Source organism: Molothrus aeneus, chromosome 2 (assembly GCF_037042795.1).
Source record: "Molothrus aeneus isolate 106 chromosome 2, BPBGC_Maene_1.0, whole genome shotgun sequence".
NCBI lineage: Eukaryota > Metazoa > Chordata > Aves > Passeriformes > Icteridae > Molothrus > Molothrus aeneus.
Window position 1 is genome coordinate 57,360,566 of NC_089647.1, and position 20,188 is coordinate 57,380,753.

Genomic DNA, 20,188 nt, shown 5'->3' on the forward strand with positions numbered 1-20,188 from the left:
AATTCAAAGAGATGCAAAAAGCTGCTTGAAATCGGAGTTCAAACAAATGCAAGGCAAAAGGATTTTCTACAGACTCCCTTTCCTTTTCCCAGGGAAACTCTGGTCCTTGGGTCTGTCCAAATTTAGAATATGAAAAAGTAATTTAAAAAAAAATTTTTTTTTCATTTCACTTTTTTAATGTGTGTGTATTTCCTGGCTTCTGTCCCTCATGGAGCAATTAGCCTCATCTGTGCACCCTGATACAGTTTCCCATGGCAGATCTCCACAGCAATCTCTGCAGTAGGTCAGACATCTGCTGAAGTCACTTGCTTCTATGATTTCATTTAACCCTTTTCTTTGCTACATGAGAAGGACATGCAGCTGAGCACCAAGAGGACTCAGAAGCGCTGATGTTAATTCCATCCAGAACAATTCTTTGTAGAGCCTCAGATGTGGTATTTTAATCCTCTGAGCCTCATTTACTAGATATGCCACATGGCAATTCCTGTTTTCAGTTTGAAGGTAGCATTTGGGATCAGCAGCTCTTTTAGCCCTCTGCCTTCCCCCCCTCTGTTAGCCTCCTCTGCCAGCAGCATGTGCCCTGCTGGATCCCCTCTATGCTCCTCTGAAGCATGTTGAAAGTACCTCTGCCTGTGTGCTACGTTTCTCCTTTTCACATATTTTCTCTCTTTTCTTTTCTTTTCTTTTTAAAATGAAATTTTGCCTAGCCAGTGGCAGCTGTTGGATCTTTAATTGGCAGTGGAATACCTCTCAAATAACAAGACTGTGTCACATAGAAAATATCAATGTTTCCATAATATTGTGACTTGGCAACCAGTATATTAGCTTGGGAGGCTTTGTGACATCAGGTGCTACAAATCATCCCTTTAATTTTCCTTAAAAAATACAACTCAAGAAAGGAGATTTTTCAATCACAAAGCTGCACATTTCATTAGTATTCTCATTACAGTTCATGCTACTTATTTATGGAGTGCTCACAAGTGTGATAAATGCTATATGGCTCTGCAGACCTTAGGAGCAAGCTTTACATACGACAAGGCAAGCGAGACCTGAACAATAGGTGAACCAGTCAATTTCTTTCTGTATTAATTGGATCTGTGAGGAAAACTGAAGAAGGGAAAAAAATCCCTCTGCTATTCAAGTATCTCCAAAATTTCCACCGACTTTAATGGCATTAGAATTGAGGCTTTAAAGACAGCCTCGTTCTCTTTGAGAAGCAATGACAATAATTTCTCACTAAGACTCTGTAAAACCTCCTGCTTATTTTTCCTTTCTGTACCTTTTCGAGTAAGATTTCTGTGTCAGCTTCCCAAGCGTGCCTAGTGGGTAAAGTCTGATTTTCACTTTCAGTGGATTGCTGATGCCTAACTAACAATAATAAAAGCAGTTTGTGTCCCTGAACCCTCTCAGGAGCATTGCAGCCTGAATTGGGTGTTATGCTTTGCAGCTTGGCCTTTTGAAAGCGTCCACGGAAACAGAGCACAGAGCCTTGTCAGCTGCTGTTCAATTCTTCAATTAAAATGTGAGCTGTCTCTTTTATAGTTCTGTGTTTTGTCTCCATTCCTTATTGCAGCAGTTCTACCTGATGCAGGATATTTTAACACTTGCTTTCTGGCAGTCAGTTATATATTGAAGATTTTTTGTCCTCTAGGAATGAGCTCTGTTGTTTTGATTGATTTTTCACTCTTTTTATTACCTGCAAAATAGTAGATTCTGAAAGTAATAGCAACCATCGTTAAATAGTATAGGAAATAAAAGATACTTCAGTTGTCTTAAGGCTGTTTCAATCTCCTTTCCCCTTTCTACAGAGGGACATAAGTTTGTCTATGGCTTAGCAAAAAAAAAAAAAAAAGAAAGAGAGCAAGCTTTTTTTCAATGTAGAGGTTTTTTTGTCCTTTAAAGGCAAGCTTGAAAGGCTATATATTGTCTGAAGAGAATAAGAAAAAAAAGTTAGGCTCCTAGAGCCTACTTTATTCTGCCCACTACATTTATTTCTGCTGTTAGTAGGATTAAAATTTACTACTAGAGAGAGGCATAAATAAAGACATGTTCTTGGAAAATATATGCAAATGTGAGCACACCTTTCAAAACCTCATTTGGCAGTTCAAATGCCTAAGTGCCTGAGCTAGAAGCTACTGTAAAATTGACTGCAAGGTGGAGAAAATGCATACAAAGTAAGCCAGAGGCAGAACAAGGCTGCAGTCCAGGTCCACAGAATAGCAGTCCAGGATAGCATCCTCTAGGGTACATTGCCATATATTTGCCTTGGTTATGTTTGTGAGAGGGCATTTTTCTTTTCAGGATGGCTAAAATTTCCTGGATGGGGTGCTGAATCTGGATTTTAGGACATAGTCCTCCTCTTAGGAATTTTCCCCAGCTGTCCTTCCAACAGTGGTAAATAACCTTGCAGGATGAGCTATGGAAAAGTCAGATTGCTGCTGGGAGAGGAGAGAGACAAAGGGCTAAAGCTGCTTCTGGAAAGGGTGGGCAGTTTTGACAGCATCATTTTCCATGTCTGGTCCCAGGGGAGGAGACTAACTGAAGCTGGGCTGTAGAATTTGTGTTTGGAGTTCTCCAAAATCAATAACCCAAGTCTGTATTCAGAACCATGGTTTCCAAGGCAGGTAATTTAATATGGCTCTGAAATCCTCCTGTATAAGTACCCCAGCTGTGGATGTTTGAAAATTGCTTGAACTGTCAGTCCTTGACACACAGCCTTGTTGGGAGCAGATTCTCTGGTAATCACTTTAAATTGTACTCAGGTAATTAGCCCCCAGAGGCACACCTTTATCACACAGAGTTGGTCCTGGCATACCACACCACTGCCCTGCTGCTGGCCACTGGTAAGCAGAGATATGAGAGAGGAAATGGTGTGGTGGCCGATATGCCCTGTTAAACAGGTGCTTGATCTCTTTTCTGGGCACCTTGTGATGTTAAAGGCCAGGGTAATTTAGAACAGCCTGTGAAGTGCTCAGACACAGGCCAAGGGAATACCTTTCACAGAGCAACAGACCTTTCTGCACAACAGCCTCAACCTGTGCAATTTGATTGCACCTTAGGAACAAACCCTCTGAATGACAAGGGCAATGACCTGAACCTGGATTAAAATAGACTGAAAGCTGGTTTGAATCCTCCCATTATTTCCTCTCCAAATGATTTCTACAGAGGGGCCAACCTGTGAAAAGTGTAGCTAGTTAGCATATATTTCATTCTTCCTTGTGTGTTTATTTGCATTATTTTCCAGGCATGTGAATGAGAGATGTGAATAATGTGGTTTGAATGCTTCAGTGACTGGGTCTTTTAAATAAAACCAAGAGGGGATTGATCAGTGTCACAAAAGAGCCAAAGAATCCCTTAAACAGCAGCTCACATAACTGTGGATTGCATAATTCAAAGCTATCCTGGGGCATCTTTAAATGATGCATAGATTTTATTTTCTTACTTTACATTTTTGAGAGGAGAAAGTTAGATGGAAGTTTGTCATTGGCCACGGTGGCACTGAGAGATGCTGAGTGTTTCCTTGAAAGGGAAGGTGTCACCCCTGCCTGCCTGCTGTCTAAAGCGGGGAGGGTGGGGGAATCATCTCAGCTCTGTTCAGCAGGAGACGCTGCCTGAGCGTCGCTTTCTCCCTGGTCAATTAAGATACGGGCTGGAAAGGTAATAGAGGGAGACAAGCTGGCTTTTAAAGCCACTATCAGATATTGTTAGCGAGGATGGTGTGAGCATCCCCCGTTTGCAAACCCAGTTGCTGCCTGGTGCCGGTGGGCTGCTGGAGCCTCCCAGAGCCCTCCAAATGCTGCTCCGTGCAGCCAAACCCAGAGTGCCAGGCATCAGATGGAGCGAGGCAGCAGGTACAGTGAAGAAATCCGAGATAATGATTTTATTTGTTCAGGACATTTAAGTTTTTTAAATTGGCAAATTAAGACAACATAATTAGTTAACAACACACTACATTTGCTCAGCCCGTGTGTCTGAAGAGCTGGCATCATTAAAATAACACCTGTGGATTATGTCTAATTACCGAAATTTTTGAGACAGAGGTATACATTTTAATTTTCTGCCTTTTAAAACTGAAGTCAGAGTTTAACAAGTTGATATTTATGAGAGAGGAGATTTTAATTTGTAACACGAGCAGCGGGTTGGGTTTTTTTTCCCCCCTATCAGCCACAAGGTGGCACAGCCCGCCCGCAGTTCGCCCCGAGCCGCGCCGGGGCCGGGGATGGGGATCAGGATAAGGATGGGGATGGGGATGGGGATGGGGATGGGGAGTGGGACTGAGATGGGCATGGGCCGAGACCGGGGCTTGGCTCGGGGCCGCAGCAGCCAGGGCGGAGAGTCGTGTAAAAACAAGCAGGAGAAATGGCCAGCGTGAAAAAGGGTGATGGAAGCAAGAAGACCCTTTCAGGTATGGAGCTGGGCTACGTTCATGACTCCCACTCGCAAACCTGGGTGGAAATCGCTCGATGTAGAGAAATAAAAGGTTCCTGTAAGTGGCGGTGTTAGGAGAAGGGGTGCAGGGAGAAGACGTCTGTGTGATCTCTCTCTCACCAGTGTGCTACATCTGGTGTGTGTGTGTGTGTGTGTGACTGGGGATGCAGTGTTTAGTGACTGCCTGGCTCTCTGCCTGCAGCTCCCTGTGCATCTTCGTTAGAAGATATTGCAGGGTTTGATAAGTTTCTGGGTGAAAAAAGTGGGGCAACCCCCTTCCCCCCAGTTTGTTGTGCACAGCACACACCTTCTTTGACATACTGCAGACTGCAGCAAGTAGCACCAGTTGTACAGGGATTGATTCTGGAATGCCCCTTCTGTAACCACATTGGGGCAGAGACTTGCTTTGTTTATGTTCAAGGCAGTGGCAAGTGTGCTGGCAGTGCTTAATCAACACATGGCTTTTCATAGTGGAGCCTAATTTTAGGTACACTTCAGTGATACACTGCCAATAGATTAGCATGGGGGATCCCACCAAATTATACCCTGTAGCTTGTGATAAAATACATTTTCCAAAGCAACAAGCATTTGAAGAGAGGAGGAGATGGCAAATACACTTGTTTCATCACTCATTTAAACAAAGAATATGATTTCAAAGCACAGAAATGAACTTGGCAAGTGAACTGGTGGCAGAGACCAGATTCCCTGATGTGTTAGGGGACTGATGCCTGTGAGGGGGGTCATAGGTCCCCTGTGAAGCATGTCTTGCAGGGGATGCAAGGAATCTCCTTTCTCCTCAAATATGGGGATTTTCTAGACACCACTGTATCTCTGTGCTGCCTTATCTCAATACAGTGGGTAGTTTTGGAAGAAAGGAATGATCAAGGCAAAGCTCTGGTCTCCTATAGCAGTTATGGTGCCCCTGGCTGGATCTTGCACAGAACCACCATGAAGGAGTTGTCAGGCAGCAGCTCTGAGAGAGTTTCTGCATGGCAAATTGGAGTGTTGATTGAGGTACTGATAAACTGGTTGCCTTCCCTGAGGGCCTGGGGCTTACTGCCAGATTGAACAGCCAGTGTGTGTATAGCTGTCTTTCCCAAAAGAAGAAATAGGGTATAACACTCCCACTGCTTCTTAGTTCCATCAGTACAGCAGTTCATCCTGTATTTTCTGATTCTGAAGTCTGTATTGCAGGTGGGTTAGGTCTTTCAGGTACAGGCAGCACAGCAGGAACCTGAAATCCAACTTTTTCTCCTTCTTCCTCAGAGACTTGGAGGAAAAGATGAGCTCAGGGCTTGTGTGCATCTACAGTACAGCTGCTGACACAATTCCAGCATCCCTGCAGGTATCAAACATGTGGATGATTGGAGCCCAAGGACTATGCCTGTGCACATACACCCTAGACAAACCTCCCATTTCCAGGGTATGAGGTACCCTGAAGTGAGTTCAATCCACTGCTGATGCTGTGTTACTGGGCTGCTAATGCTGACTAGATCCCATGGAACACCAAACATAATTAATTTAGTATGGCCCAAGGTTTAACGTACATATTTTAGGGATTTTTTTTAATGCAGTGACTGTTTCATATAGAGTATGCATTAAATTTTTCATACTCTGTCATGGACACTTATGACAACACAGCAGGTGTTCAGCAGGCATTCCCTGGCAGGAAGAGCACAGATGTGTTCAGATGGAGAATGAATGACATCAGAAGATGAAAACCACACCAAAACTTCCATCACTGTGGGAGCAAGAAAATAGGCCACACCTGCTGGCAGAGAAAAGACACCATAAAATACCATTTGTAACCTATTGTAGTTGGTTTGCACTCCCTCCCAAATTACGAAATTGTAAACAATAAGACCTACTTAATCAAATGTATGCAGTCATAACCTGAATTTTAAACAGGTTTTGGGAATTTGCACAGGAAAATCAGCCACATAAACATTTTTTAACGGGAAGATTGGGGGTTAAAAAACGACTGAGGCTAAGCAGAAATAAAACCAAATGTCGAACTGTATGACAATCAATCATTTCAGTGTAATTAAACTCAGAAAATATACATTTCATCCTTTCACCTGAACATTGAGATCTTACTTACAAGGATGCACCACTAAAAAGTAGGTGCATTTTACTGTGTATAGCTCCATGGTTTCACAGCACAACTTACAGCTTTACAGTTAAGGCACCCTTCCTTTTTCACTTTGTTTAGCAGCCACACTAGTATTTTGTTCCTATGACTATAGGATTTCAGCCTGTATTTCTTGATCCTGAAGATAAACCATCCTGGGCAGTGCAAAGGGGTAAGACATAGATCAGTCAGGAATTAACAGGTTAGTTATTTTCAAGTGATTGAGCTTTAAGCAGCATTTGGATTATCCCATGCAAAAGCATCTCAGGTTGTAAATCACAGTGGTGAAACACAGTGAATCTTGAGGGTATATCATTTGCAAACCTTCCCTAATGATTTTAAAACCTCCCAAATGAATTGGTATATTGACACAACTCTGTCCACAGTGGGGAATATTTGTAGTTTAACAGCTATAAATCCTAGAACAGTTGAGTAATCTTACACTAAAACCAACTCTGTAAATGTTATACATACCACTGTGCATTTTCCAGCTGTATTAGCTTATTTAATAGCTCTAACAGAGAGCTGCCATCTATTATTGCTTTCTCCACTGGCACGTTCACAGCAAGGGAAGCTGCAACTGTCCCACTCTGCTCATGGATCAGGTACCAATTTTTTGTGTAGGGACCCAGCTGCACACAGTGGATGAAGGAACTGGGAGGTTTCTGCTCCAGCTCTGCTTGGGGAGTATAGGCATAAGTTTTATATAAAACTTATTGTTGATCCTCTGTCTCTTGAGAATTCACCTTTTCTGACTATTGGGGTCTTTTCTTTTTAACACCAAGTCCTTGCTCTGATAAGTGTAATCTTGGAGGAAAATAAAAAAATTCCACCATATATTGACAGCTAGTAATTTATGCTATCTACAGCTTGAGTACAGACAGATGCATCAGGAATATTGTCAGTATGAAAGAGACCAGGCTGTCATGGAAAAAGTGCAGATTTATGCTGGAGTTTAAGGTTCTCACAGTGCAGTATTTAGTTATGGTAGTGATATATGTTGATAGATTTAAAAGTGACACCTCTTATAGTGTGAATAAATGTAGCATACTGCATGTAGCTGCAAAAGAACATTTCTTCTAATGAAATTACATACATAATTAATGCTATGGCCCTCATTATATATGAAACTGTGGAATAGTTTTGAACTACTAGAGACATCTGTCTAAACAAATCAATGAGAAATCTTGAGGATTTATACTAAAAAGCTTCTTGTGATCCAAATGTAAGTCTTTCCTATTAAAATGGTGATCTTGTTGATCCTTTTAACAGTAACATTTATAGAGATCGAATTAGCACAGTAATGGCCTCATCAAACTTCCCTGTATTGTAATTACAAAGATCTGGTATGGGGTATATCCTTTTTCTAAACATTGTCACATCATTTTATGCTGATCCCTGATCCCACTTTCAATATATCTAGGATTACCGTACTGAACAGTACATAAAGCAAACATTACCTGCAATCAATACTATAAAGGCCTGTCTGAGTCAGCTGCAAGTGCACTTTAGAAACTGCCTCTTCTTAAATCATGGCATGGCACTGGAGATCAAACAAAGCGCTGAAGATGTTAGTCCCTGAATTTACATCTCAGGGCATTTACAGTGGAAAGCCCTGCAAAAAACTCATACCCTGCACTTAAGGAGAAATGTCAAAGTCTGTTTATTAATCTGTTTGCTCAAATGGCCTGATCCTCAAATCTCACTGAAGATAATGAAGTGACTTGGGTTATAATGGGGTTTGGATTAGAAATTTATTAAAATAAGTGTAAATATTTCTATTTCACTAACATAAAATTTTTCCCTAAGCAATTACACCTCTCAAGTCCTCAAGATGTTGAGATTTAAGGGAATAATTGAAGTTTATTAATTGGTTTATGTTCTGAGAATGTTGTGTCATTTATCTGTGTAAATCAAAACCCTATATAAAGACACTTAGATATTCTCTACTATTCACACATTACAGTTACAAAATACAGAAAGTATTGCTCTTTCCTCTTCTCCAGAACTACTTTTTAGCATTTTTTTACTACACAGGCAGTAGCAAGAAATAAAATAAAATCTGATTGTAGTATTTTTGAATTAAAAGATACAAATATTAAAAAAATTACTAAACAGAAAGGAAAACCTGGGTAAACGTCTATTAAAAACTATGCATAAAATCTCAAATGAATTGCATATATGTTCACTGAGGACGTATGTCCTAATTCAAGAGAAGATTGCTTACACTAGCACACTGAGGTGTACATAACGTTCTCATGTTATTTAGCCCTGGTCAAAACATGGAAACTTCCTAATTTCAAACTGTATATTGCAAAGTTGAAAGAGCAACACTATTTTTAGTGATGGAACTACCAGAAAACATTTGTTGGAGTGCTGTAAGCTAGTCTCTCTAGAGTTCCCCCTGAGAAGGGCTAATCTGCATGACTAATATTCAGAGTGTAATTCCTTCCCCTGGGCAAGACTTCCCATTGCACTGACAGTCCTTTCTCTGGCTGCTGCTTTGAGTGGTGTCTTCTCCACTCCCTCTGCTCCTGAGGGAATAAAGCTTAGTGGAGGACAATAAAAGCAGCAGGACGTCAGCACACTAAAACTCTCATCAGGGACAGCAGGAGCCCCAACATATGCAGGTTTGTCAGCACCACTCAGACAGAAAGAGCTCATTTAGGGTTGTTAAGGTGGAATATTTTAGACTTCATTCTCAAGAAAACATATCTTTTGTGACTGGGATAATTATCTGTCTATCTATTCCTTTTTTTTTTTTTTATTTTTTGGCAATGTTGACCCTAGCATGGCAAAAAAAAAAAAAAAATTTATAATTCACAAACATAGATAGCTATGTAGAGAAAAGGGGCCCAAGTAGCAAAGAGAGAATGTGGATGAAAGTCAGTTATCTTCTCTATTTTAACAAGGGGATTCCCATCACCAAAGCCATAACATGCCATAAATAGGGGCAAAACTCTGCAGACAGTTAGAGGTACTGTAGGAGAAAGTGTTCTGAGTGACACCCTTTAAAGTTCAGAGGAGAAAGATCTCTTTCTGCCTAGCAAAGGACTAGTCCCAATCGATTGCTGTCAGCAGAAACAGGTAGGCAGACAGCACAAATTTGGAAAACAGCTGAATAATGGGAACAACATCCAAAATTCCAGGAGAGAAAATATCTCATAAAAATTAATGTAAGATATATGAGGAGATGCACTCACCAAGCTAGACATGAATCTGCACAGACATTGTTTCTATGTACCTTTTTTACAAGAGCTGCAGCACATTATCAATTTTGACCGACACCTGAAGAAGAAGCATACCCTATAAATGACAGTTCCACATGAGAAAAATGTAAGTTATCTTGGCATTATTTCTACATTTGTTGCTGGACCAGCTCAATTTGTTACCAGTTACAGATCCAAACAGTCTGGATTTTAGTATCAGTCCAGGCACGGCAAAAGCACTGGTCCCTCCCTGAAGCAGCCTTGCAGAAATCCTCTTTCAAGAGCAAATGTGTTTGTTTAAGCCAGTGCTAAAGTAAAACAGAAGAAGAGCATTATACTAAAGTGCAACTTTCTTATGAATTTTCTTATGAATTTTATTTGACAGAGAGCACAGACAGCAAAAGAGCTGTTTGCTTATAATGTAATACATACTGATATATAAATTTTCATTAATAGCAAGACAATCACCAATGACATGCTTGTTTTTCTCTACTTTTTTTTTTTTAGCTGAAAGTAACGGAACATAAGGAAAAGTGGGAAATGCAGTAACTGCCGCAACAGTGAAGGTTTTCTTTTCCTTTAGAAGAGAAACTATTTGTGACAGATTTCAAATATTATTATGTTAGGAAAAAAGAAGAAAATGTCTTTTGGACTCCTTGTATTCCTGAAGCAATTACAGTAATTCTATTAATGTATTATGAGCTGCTTTTCTGATTTGATCCAACATAATTGCACCAGTTTGCTAGCGTTTTCAGATTTCAGTCTCTAGTTCCCACTTAAATGGCTAAGATTTCAGTGTCTAGGTTTTCATTGTCTTTGGTTTTCTTTTGTGGGAGTCACCTCTTGGCTATCTGCAGAGAAATATTTCCATGATCTGTGAGCACAGATAGTGCTGCTAGCATATGCTTTTGTGCATCAGATAAAACAAATCTCCCCATGAGGCTAGCTGAAGATTCCAGCCACATTTTCATTGCCTATCATGATTGATACCATCACTAAAGCCTTTCCTTGTCACCAAACACAGAGGAAAGTCTTAATAAATAGTGGACTCTCAATTACTTGCTCTGAATTTATTACTGCAGTTTTCGTTCCTGTTTGCAGGGTTTCATGCAGATATAAGCTGCACTCATCCAAGATACCTGCAATTGTCAGAGGACATGGAAAAAAACAGTTCCCATGTACCCCTAAGTAGTATTTCCTGAGACCTTACTCCTGGTTAACCTTCCTGCTGCTCACTGCTCTCACCTCAGACAGTGAGGACCACTCCTCACAGTCTGCCCAGTCTTTCCTGTGGAGAACTTCAGCTTTATACAGATGTTCCATCTACCCTGCACTCTGACTTTCAGTTGCCAGCCGACCTAGGCATGTTAGAGCTGCAGAATCCTAAATATTCTGAAGGTTTACAGTTTTGCATGGATTTGGAAATGAGGAGAGCAAAAGATATGGAGACTTTGCCATGTCTCTCATTCAGAACATTGCAACAATTTCCAGCATTGCTATGATCTCACTGGTGGTATAGAGCTGGAAGACCAGAATCCAGATCTCATATCAATCAAAAGTCTCTTCTGTTGATGGTACATCCCCAGTGCACAAATACCCTGAGTCCAAATATGTGCTGTTCAAGCTGATGCAATTTGGATGAGTCACCATCCCTGGAGGGTGATGTGATGTGTAGCTGTGGCACTTAGAGACATGGTTTAATGGTGGACTTGATGGTGTCAGGTTAAAGGTTGGATGCAATCATCTTGGAGGTTTCTTCCAACTTTAATGATTGTCTGATTCTCTTTGAGGTAGCTACCTGCTCTAAATATATATCAATATTGTAACAACATTCATGATACCACATTTATTTCTTGTTTTGCTCTAGTCTGTGATTATTAGACCAGCTTTACTGTATGTCAGCTCATCATGTGTTTATCCCCTCATCCCAGCACCTCTCATAACCACTCTGAAGAGAATGATAGATTAGTGTTGGATACAGCTCTTCACCCCTTCGTGATTCACAAAATTTATGCCTTGCCAGTGAAATGCTGGAGCAGACCCACTGTGTATTTTAGGTCAATTGGTCCCTGGAGGAGAACATATGGTGAAGGGAAGATTCTGGGCAAAGGCAGCAGAAAAACAGGGACTGGGAAGTAGTCCTTGTGCTGTAACTTCCTCCTGGCATACATTTGCCTCAGAACTGGCCTTGACAGACTGATAATACAGAGTTACTGTGATGCAGTAGAGCCCATTGAAAGTCTTATCCTACAGATCCCTTTGCCTAAAATTTACTTTTATCCCTGATATTGTGAAGAGTTTTTTTTGAGTATTGTTATCTGGAAAGACTTTAGTAATTAAGTAATTCTCTTATAATTTTTAGATTGCACATTTGGTGTTTCCTTGGCTCCCTCACTACTAATGCTTACCATGCCAAATAGCTCCTTCTTTGAAATGTTCTCTGTGGCATTCAGCTGTACTCTCTATTGTGGTCTGAAAGAATCTGGACCATGTTGCTTGTCATCAGAAATGCATCCAGGATTTTCTAGGATTTGGGGGAGTTCAAATTTGAGACTCAGGTTTTGCCTGTTAGACTGATCCCTAGCTGCCAAAGGGAAAGTCTGAGTTTAGAGCTGCTACTGTTCAAACTTTGACAGTATTTAAAGTGGATGTTTCAGGCCTAACTCTGCTTGTTATATTTTCCAAAGCTTTCCAGCTATTGTGCATTCTGTGCTATAATAACCAATGCTCTAGCACTCGACTGCACTACTTATAATGCTCCCAGTGCTACTTGACTCTGCTACTAAAAATGCACCTGATGATAATGTCACTTGCCCACTACTTCCTAATGCACCACTGGTTGGCTCATTACTGGATGCCTGGAGGCAAAGTGAACTGTTCCAGTCTTTCTTTCTACCTTGGCAAAGATAAGGGTAGCATAATAAATACCATTCAGCCATTTGATTTCCCAGTTCCACTGAGTTCACGCATTTGGAATAGGTTGTAAATTCTCTTGAACACAATCGCCCCTAGATTATCACTGATGCACCTACACTGAACTCTGTGCTCTTTATTTCAAAACAAGGAGTATCTTCAGCTCAGCAGCTCAGCTTAGCTGCTTTCCCATCTTCATGTGCAATAGATTGTATCTTTAACAAATTATTAATGTTCCTATTACAAACTGATTTGATTTATATTTTTGCTGCTAGCAATGGTCTAATTATTTTTGTATTACTGTGTGGTCATAATGATAATTGTCCTCAATTTACACACTGACTAAGCATTTACTTTCACAGATTTGGAGATTGAGAGATTACTGATGAGAAAAAGCAGAGAATGTAGAAATTTAATATAATTAGTTGTAAGGGAAGTCTCTAATAAGGAACTATAAAAACTCAATTTTCATTGAAAGGATCATTTTACACTGTATGATTTCTGTGTTGGTTTGTGGGCTTTTTGTTTCTTTTTTTTTTTTCCCCTAGAAGCAGAACAAGCTGATCTTACTGTCACAGTTATTTCATTTCATCAGTCTATTTATATGTGCTTTGTGGATTTTTGGTTTGAGCAATAATATGTAGAGGCTAGTGAACTATTTTAAGGAGTGAGACCGAACTGCTCTGTCCATCTTATGATATTTGAAGGAGAATAAGAGATCCTGGCCCTGCCATTTTCCACAGAGCCAGGATTTGCTTTTGGATTGGCAAGACACACATAGGTGTATAAAACATCCACCAGGGAGAAAAGGGTGGATAAGATAACCACAAAATAAACAAATTATCACAGAAGTCGGAGCTTGCTAACAGCTTGTCCATTGTCTGTAAGCCCTGTAGGTTTCACCAACGAGTCATGTTGTAAATAGTGATTTGACAGTAATTATGTGGATTTGTGAAGGAATGTTTGCCATGCATATTGAAGGTGGAAAGTTAAAACCTGAGCTCATCACCCGAAGGTCTTTTTGTAGTTAATAGAAAGAAACAAACATCTGTAAAGAGGAATTCATCTGGTCTTTGCTAGATTTCTGTCTGAGGCTGACCACTTTACTGCATGTCATTAACTTCAAGGAAAGCAAGAATTATTCTGTACTTAGACAATAGGAGTTTAGATGCCTAATTTACAAGGGATTAATCCCACACACAGGGCATTTAAATTACCCACTTTAACTAATAAAATAGAGTAAAAAACAATGAAAGGGAGTGGGCTTTTTAATAGCTTCCAAGCAAAACACAACCCTACTGCTGGAACACAGAAAGATTCAGCTCCCTGTCCTGTCTCCATGAGAATATTTTTCTTCTCCATAAGAATAACAAAATTTTTTTAACAAAAGCTTTTAGGGAAATTATTATCAATTCCATATAAGAAGAGTATTATTTCTGCTAAATTATACCAATTAAATAATCTGAAATCATTCATGGCTATGAACATTCTGCAGAAAGATATTCAAAATTTCTGTGCAATAAACCCTATTTTAGCAGATTTTATATATTTTTAATATCTTTGCTTATGTTAACCTATACGTTCATAATGGTAGATTTTCAAAACTTCAGATTTCCATCATGTGACATCAGAACAAAAGTATTTAGGAAAACAGTGCAATCTGTGAAGGAGCAAGTAGTTGTTGTTACACAGCTCCATTAATTAGAAACATAGTTTGACAAGTTATAGCCCTTCTTCCTAATTTTAATTCTACCTGGTAGATCTGTAGGAATGAGTTATTAATGCTGATATTCTGAAATGCCACTTAGGTCTTGTATAATCAAAGAACTGTATTCTCTCAGAACACAAAGGAACCCCTAGTGTGAATTTGTAATTAATGTGCTGAAGGGAATGTTTCCACCCATGTACTGAACACAGTTGTTGGGGCTAATAAACAAGCACAATGGATTCATCCTTTCAACATGATCAAAGAAAACATAATGATACAGGCACATGTAATTTTGGGAAGTGTGGAGACATTGCTTAGCATAAGCTTATATCACAAGAAAGAAGTTAGATCTGTGTTTTTGGATATGAGCAATTTCCAGAAGAGATACAAAAACATCTTGCCTAGGCTGGCAGAAAGATGCAGTGTGTATTAGACAAAAGATGGGGTAGAACATTTGGTAGAGATGAAAACTGGTACTAATTTCTAGCTATTGAAAAGATTGGGAAGACTCCTGAACTAAAAGGATTCTTTCTAGGTAAAGCAAAGACATTAGGAAGAGAAAATATCTTTTTCATCTTTATCAGATGAACAAAACAGGCAGCCTTCCAGGCACAATAGTCTTTCTTTAGATCACTATGTATGCCACCCCAATGGCTGCCTTAAGCAGGCTGACCAAAGGCATAGATTGTCCTATCTTAGTTATGTCTCAGTAAAATATAAGTCAAGCACAAAAATCACTGATGTTTTTATCCAAAGGTGAACCATGGCCAGGGGGTGGCCTCATTTAGCTATCTCACACTAAGAATAGTATAAAAATGCATGCAAGAGGCTTGCCTGTTAGATTTGAGAGTAGGGTGGCTACTCTTGTTAGCAGATATCCTGCTGACAGAAATAGCCATAATTTTTGAACAAAGATACAGTCCAGAAGTGTTGATGTGCAGCAGCACCTATTCATAACAAGCTGTTGCATTTTTGTAATCACAACAAGAGGAAATGGTCTTATTTTTTATAGGAAAACTACTATAGGTTAGTTATTACTGCTTAGTAACCACTATTTAAGATTTAGTCTAGAAAAAAAATAAAATTAGTTATATTTAAAGATGTATGAGAAACCATACCATTGAGGTCTCTGGTTATTTTAAATATTTTTTCCCAAGGATACTTAGTTATTGCCAACATTTGCAGGAAAAAGAGTCTCCAGACTTAAAAAAACAAACCCAGCTCCTCCCCTTGAATAATTTCAAGCCAAAATTATTCTAGAAGTCATATTAAGTACTCTTGACTCTTGACTGTTGTGCCAGGGCTTAGGGATATGATCTGTCTTTGAAATATCTACAAGTTATCAAATTAAGAAATCTGTATCATAACACATTCTTGAAACAGGGAAAGCTGATAAGTTCTACTTGTTGCTGAATGGTCAACAAAGGCCTCAAAAATAAAAACGTGTTTGAAAGCCTAAATAAACCCATACCTACCTATCTATCTATCTATCTATCTATCTATCTATCTATCTATCTATCTATCTACCACAAATTTAGCTAGATAGTTTCTTAGTGTTTTTTTTTTTTCCAATGTAGAGCCTATTATCACAGAATCTAAATACCTAACACTCTAAACAACATGCAGACTGAAGAAGCTGACAAAAAACTTGCCTGCAACATTGCAAATCTTCCTATTACGTGCTGGGTTTGCAAGCTCTTGCATGAACGCACTCCCCATATTACTGAGCTTTTGTTTGTTAAGATAGTGAGGATAAATGAGGAAATATATATTTTGTGACTTGAACTGAAAGTGCAGAAATATTTCCAGTGTTGCACATTGCAATTTATTTTTTATTTTTTAACATAAAGTTTTATGGTAATGAGGGGAGTTCATGGACATTGCTTTCTCTGATTTCTAAACCTCATATTATTTATTAATAATTTTCAAATGTCATGAAGCCTCAATTTGCTACATATGACATTGCTTCTCTGAAAAGGAAATTGTGTGGATTGTTAAATTATCAATGCAATTGGTTTATCATTGAAAGTAAAGAGACCTGAAAGCAGAGAGAAGCCTTGGGGAATTCATAGTAAATCTAATCAGGTGAAAAAGCATTTGTAAATCTCAGTGCATCTTCATATTATTTTTCTTTGTGATAACCATATTTTCAGGAAAATTTTTGTAGTACTGTGTTGTAAAACTGGGAACAGTCATTCCTTATTCTCTAGCAGGGTATACTACTTATGCATATGTAGTCCTTCTCTGTCTCTCCCTTCTTCCTGTTCTCCCTTTCTGAACAATATTGATTTTTTTGCTTATTTTTTAGGATCCCATAGTGGTCTTTCTTCAGCTGAACTCACTCTGAAAGTCGCATTCAACTCCAGAAATTAAATGCAGAATATGGACCACCTTGCTGTAAAAGATACTATTCCAACTCTGAACACCTCCAAATTATGTATATTTTCAGTTTGAGAGCCTACATCTACTGCATAAACTCTGGCTGGATGGTGTGCTCTATGCCACTAGCAGGGCTCAAGGCTGCAAGGCAAAAATGCCCACCGCCTCTTTCTTTTTTCCTACCTGCTCTCTGACCCTCTCTCAGGCTTCAGCAGTTATGTACCTCAGAGTCAACTTCACACCGGTGGGGAAAAAGAACCTTCTCTGAACAGTTTTGCCATCTGTGAGATCTGTTTATAAGTCATTTACCTCTGCTGTTCTAAACCCATCAGCTGTTATGCACATGGATAATTTTATGGACTGGGCTGTATTCTTGAATGGGTAGAGACACACTCTGACAGTTAAGCTATGTAAATGCCAAGCTTTTTGCAGCAAGAAGGCTTTGGCCTTTAAGATTTTCTGGCAGGGACTGTGCAAAATGGATGCTTTTTATTGTTCTCTGCACATGCCCTCCATTTTATTTAACATCCTACTTGCCCCAGTTTATAAATGTTCACCTGGCACAGTGGTGGATACACCTCACTCAGGAGCCAAGTGAATGTGGCACCAGGAGTCTTTGGATTATGGAACACTAATGAGCCCAGGTGCAACTGGAATAAATCCAGAAGCTATGGGTGGACACAAGGAAAATGAAAGAGCGGGAAATTCTTGTTTTAGGGCCTGTTGTTACTATTCATGTGCAGAGAGAAACAGTATGTGTCTGTGACAATTGCATTGGTGTTTATCAGCAAGGCAAGTGTTTTTAAAAAATATTAAAAAAATAGCATTTCCTGTTCATAAAATCATATAAATTCTATCTAGTTCTTAGGGTATATGTAAATTATGTTTTGGATTTGATATAATCTACAAAAGTATGATTAAATCTTTTTCTGTTTTATTTCATTCTATCATCCATGATAAGATGAACATGCCTGAACTGAAAAGCCATATTCATTAATAAATAGTACATTATTTTAAAAAACTGCTTTGAAAAAGATGGGTTTTATCCAAACACTGAAGCAAAAGCTTCAATAGAATTTCCTTTCCCTGCAAATAGAATAGTCGTCTTTGGAGTTTGCAGTCTCCACTCAGTGCACACCTTTTCCACAAAGCTGTGTTACCTCCTACAGAGCTTTGGTCTCAGAACCTGCCTTTCATCAGTTGTTCTCCACTCTGCATTTATCTTTTCTTCCTGCACTGACAACACAGAGTTAGATCACCCCCTCCAGAGGCAAACCCAACATCTATAGGATAATGTCTAGCTGGGGTCACCCTGCATGGTGCTCCCAGCATCTCTCCAGGCAGGGTGGTCCACGCAAGGGTCTATATTTCTATTCCTGCCTGTTTGTGCCTATTTGTAAGACTGGAGATGGGCAGGCTTCAGGGAAAAGATAGTACAGCTTCAGTTTGCTGTTTCCTAGGAGATTCAGTCTAGAGCAATAAGAGCTGCTGAGCTTCTTTGGAAGTCCTGATCCCTGACTGAACCAGCAAGACCTGCTCACACGGGGCTCCCCCTTAGAAAGCTTGCCACTGCTGGGGCTGCCTTTAGGGGATGCCTTGGTGCTCAGTGTATCCTGCTGAGACAGCTGAACTCTTCAGGCATGGACCAGGGACTACTCAGAAGAGAGAATAGCAGACAAATTCCAGAAGAAGATGGAAGCAGTAACTCTATCTCGTGGTAAAGATACAGCTAGAGCTGAGCCATACTTGGTCTGTCTGAGAAAGGTATTAGAAATGGCCCAATAAAACCTGCTGATCTTACATTAGTTGTATATGAAGATTAAGGACACCTTTTGTGTTATATTTAAGAATATGGAGATGAATGAAAAAGATAGAATGGCCTTTGAATTACCAAGTGGATTGCATCTAACTGAACTTTGAGCTTGTCTAAAGCGATTGTTTTATCACGTAATATACTTGGACTCAGTGTGCATGGAAAATAACTGAATATTGGTAATAAAAGGAAGATTAGCACAAGATCATAGTGTGTGAACTACAAAAATGATTCTAAAGTAAAAATAAATCATTGGCTGTAATTCCTCAAGAATCAGAATTGGACCCAATGTTTTGGAAAATTTCAGCAATATCTTGAATACAAGTTATAGGAAAGCGTTAATATATTTTCAAGAAATACAAATGTACCAGACACTGACAATATGGAAAAAGATCAGAATATCACATGGGAAAAAATGGATAGGCTTTAGAACTGGGACAAGGTATGTGATTTAATTAGTTTGAAATGCGAGGTAATGAACACAGGGAGCAATGAGAATTCCTTCAATCAGAAGGCCCACTGGTTGAAACAGAAAGACTTAGGGGTATTAGTCAGTCAAAGAATTATTATGCACCACCTAGGTGCATGTAGCAGTAAAAAATGGAAATACAATTCTCAGATGTATTCAGCGAGGCTTTTGCAAAACGAAAGCATTAAGTATTAATTATAAGTTGCACTGTTGAGACATTATCTGGTGTGGAGTTTAGAATTCCAGTCATAAAACCTCAACAAGTTAAACTCCTAATGGAGCAGGTGGAGAGAGGAAAAGAGTTAATAGCAGTGCTGTAGGAACACTAAGCCTGTTTTGTGGCCAAATCTTATCAAAATTTTTAATGTCATGAAATAAAAAATCAAGAGTACTTTTGGTCTATTTGTATAAAGATTTGTTAAAAGAAGATAAAAGTAAAAGAATGTCCATTAAAGGTAAGGGACAATTTTGACCTAAATAGGACATAATAAATGTGGTATCAAAAATGGAAAAAAAGATGTTCTACAAAAATCTTAGTAATAGAAGTAGTGGTGACAGAAAACCTTAATTAGTTTAAATCCTTAATGTTATCAGTGAAAAAGACTTGATAATGAGATTGATTATGATGAAAGAAAGCTGGATATAAAAAAGTGTCCCAGAGCAAGAGAATTAATGTTGAAGTTGGGAAAATGAAGCCAAAAAAGATCTGGTTTTACTAAGACCTACCTTGTCCTTATGCATATAGACCTGGTGTGTCGAAACCAAAGTCACATTTACCTGGACAAAGCAGTAAACAATGAGCAATGAGACTAAAACTTGCAGAAGACTAAGTAAAGAAAGGATAAAAATTCTAAACAAATTATCCAATGGGAAATTTTTACTGTGGTTTGATATCTGCACATCAGTGACATGTATGATTGCATACCTGTATGTAGATCTTCCCCCTATGCTGTTTTACTGACCTAAGCTAATTCTCAGGGCCCTGTGGGCATCACTCCCTATCCAGGGGCTGGCTGCCTGGTCTGAGGGGCAGCTCATACTGTCTGTCTGTCCATGTTCCCACTTTGCTGGCCTGGCTGAGTGGTCTGTGACCAGGTTAGGCAGGACACTGCTCCGTGCCTGCCCTGCTACTCCCCAA

At 39.3% G+C, this 20,188-nt stretch overlaps 1 long non-coding RNA gene across 1 annotated transcript; it reads left to right on the plus strand.

The window, feature by feature from the left end:
• The first annotated feature begins 4,290 nt into the window (after positions 1-4,290).
• LOC136571062 (uncharacterized) lies at positions 4,291-18,786 on the plus strand. The gene is made up of 2 exons (XR_010785633.1): positions 4,291-4,405; positions 16,698-18,786. It is a non-coding gene; the product is annotated as an uncharacterized lncRNA (long non-coding RNA).
• Positions 18,787-20,188: the final 1,402 nt, after the last annotated feature.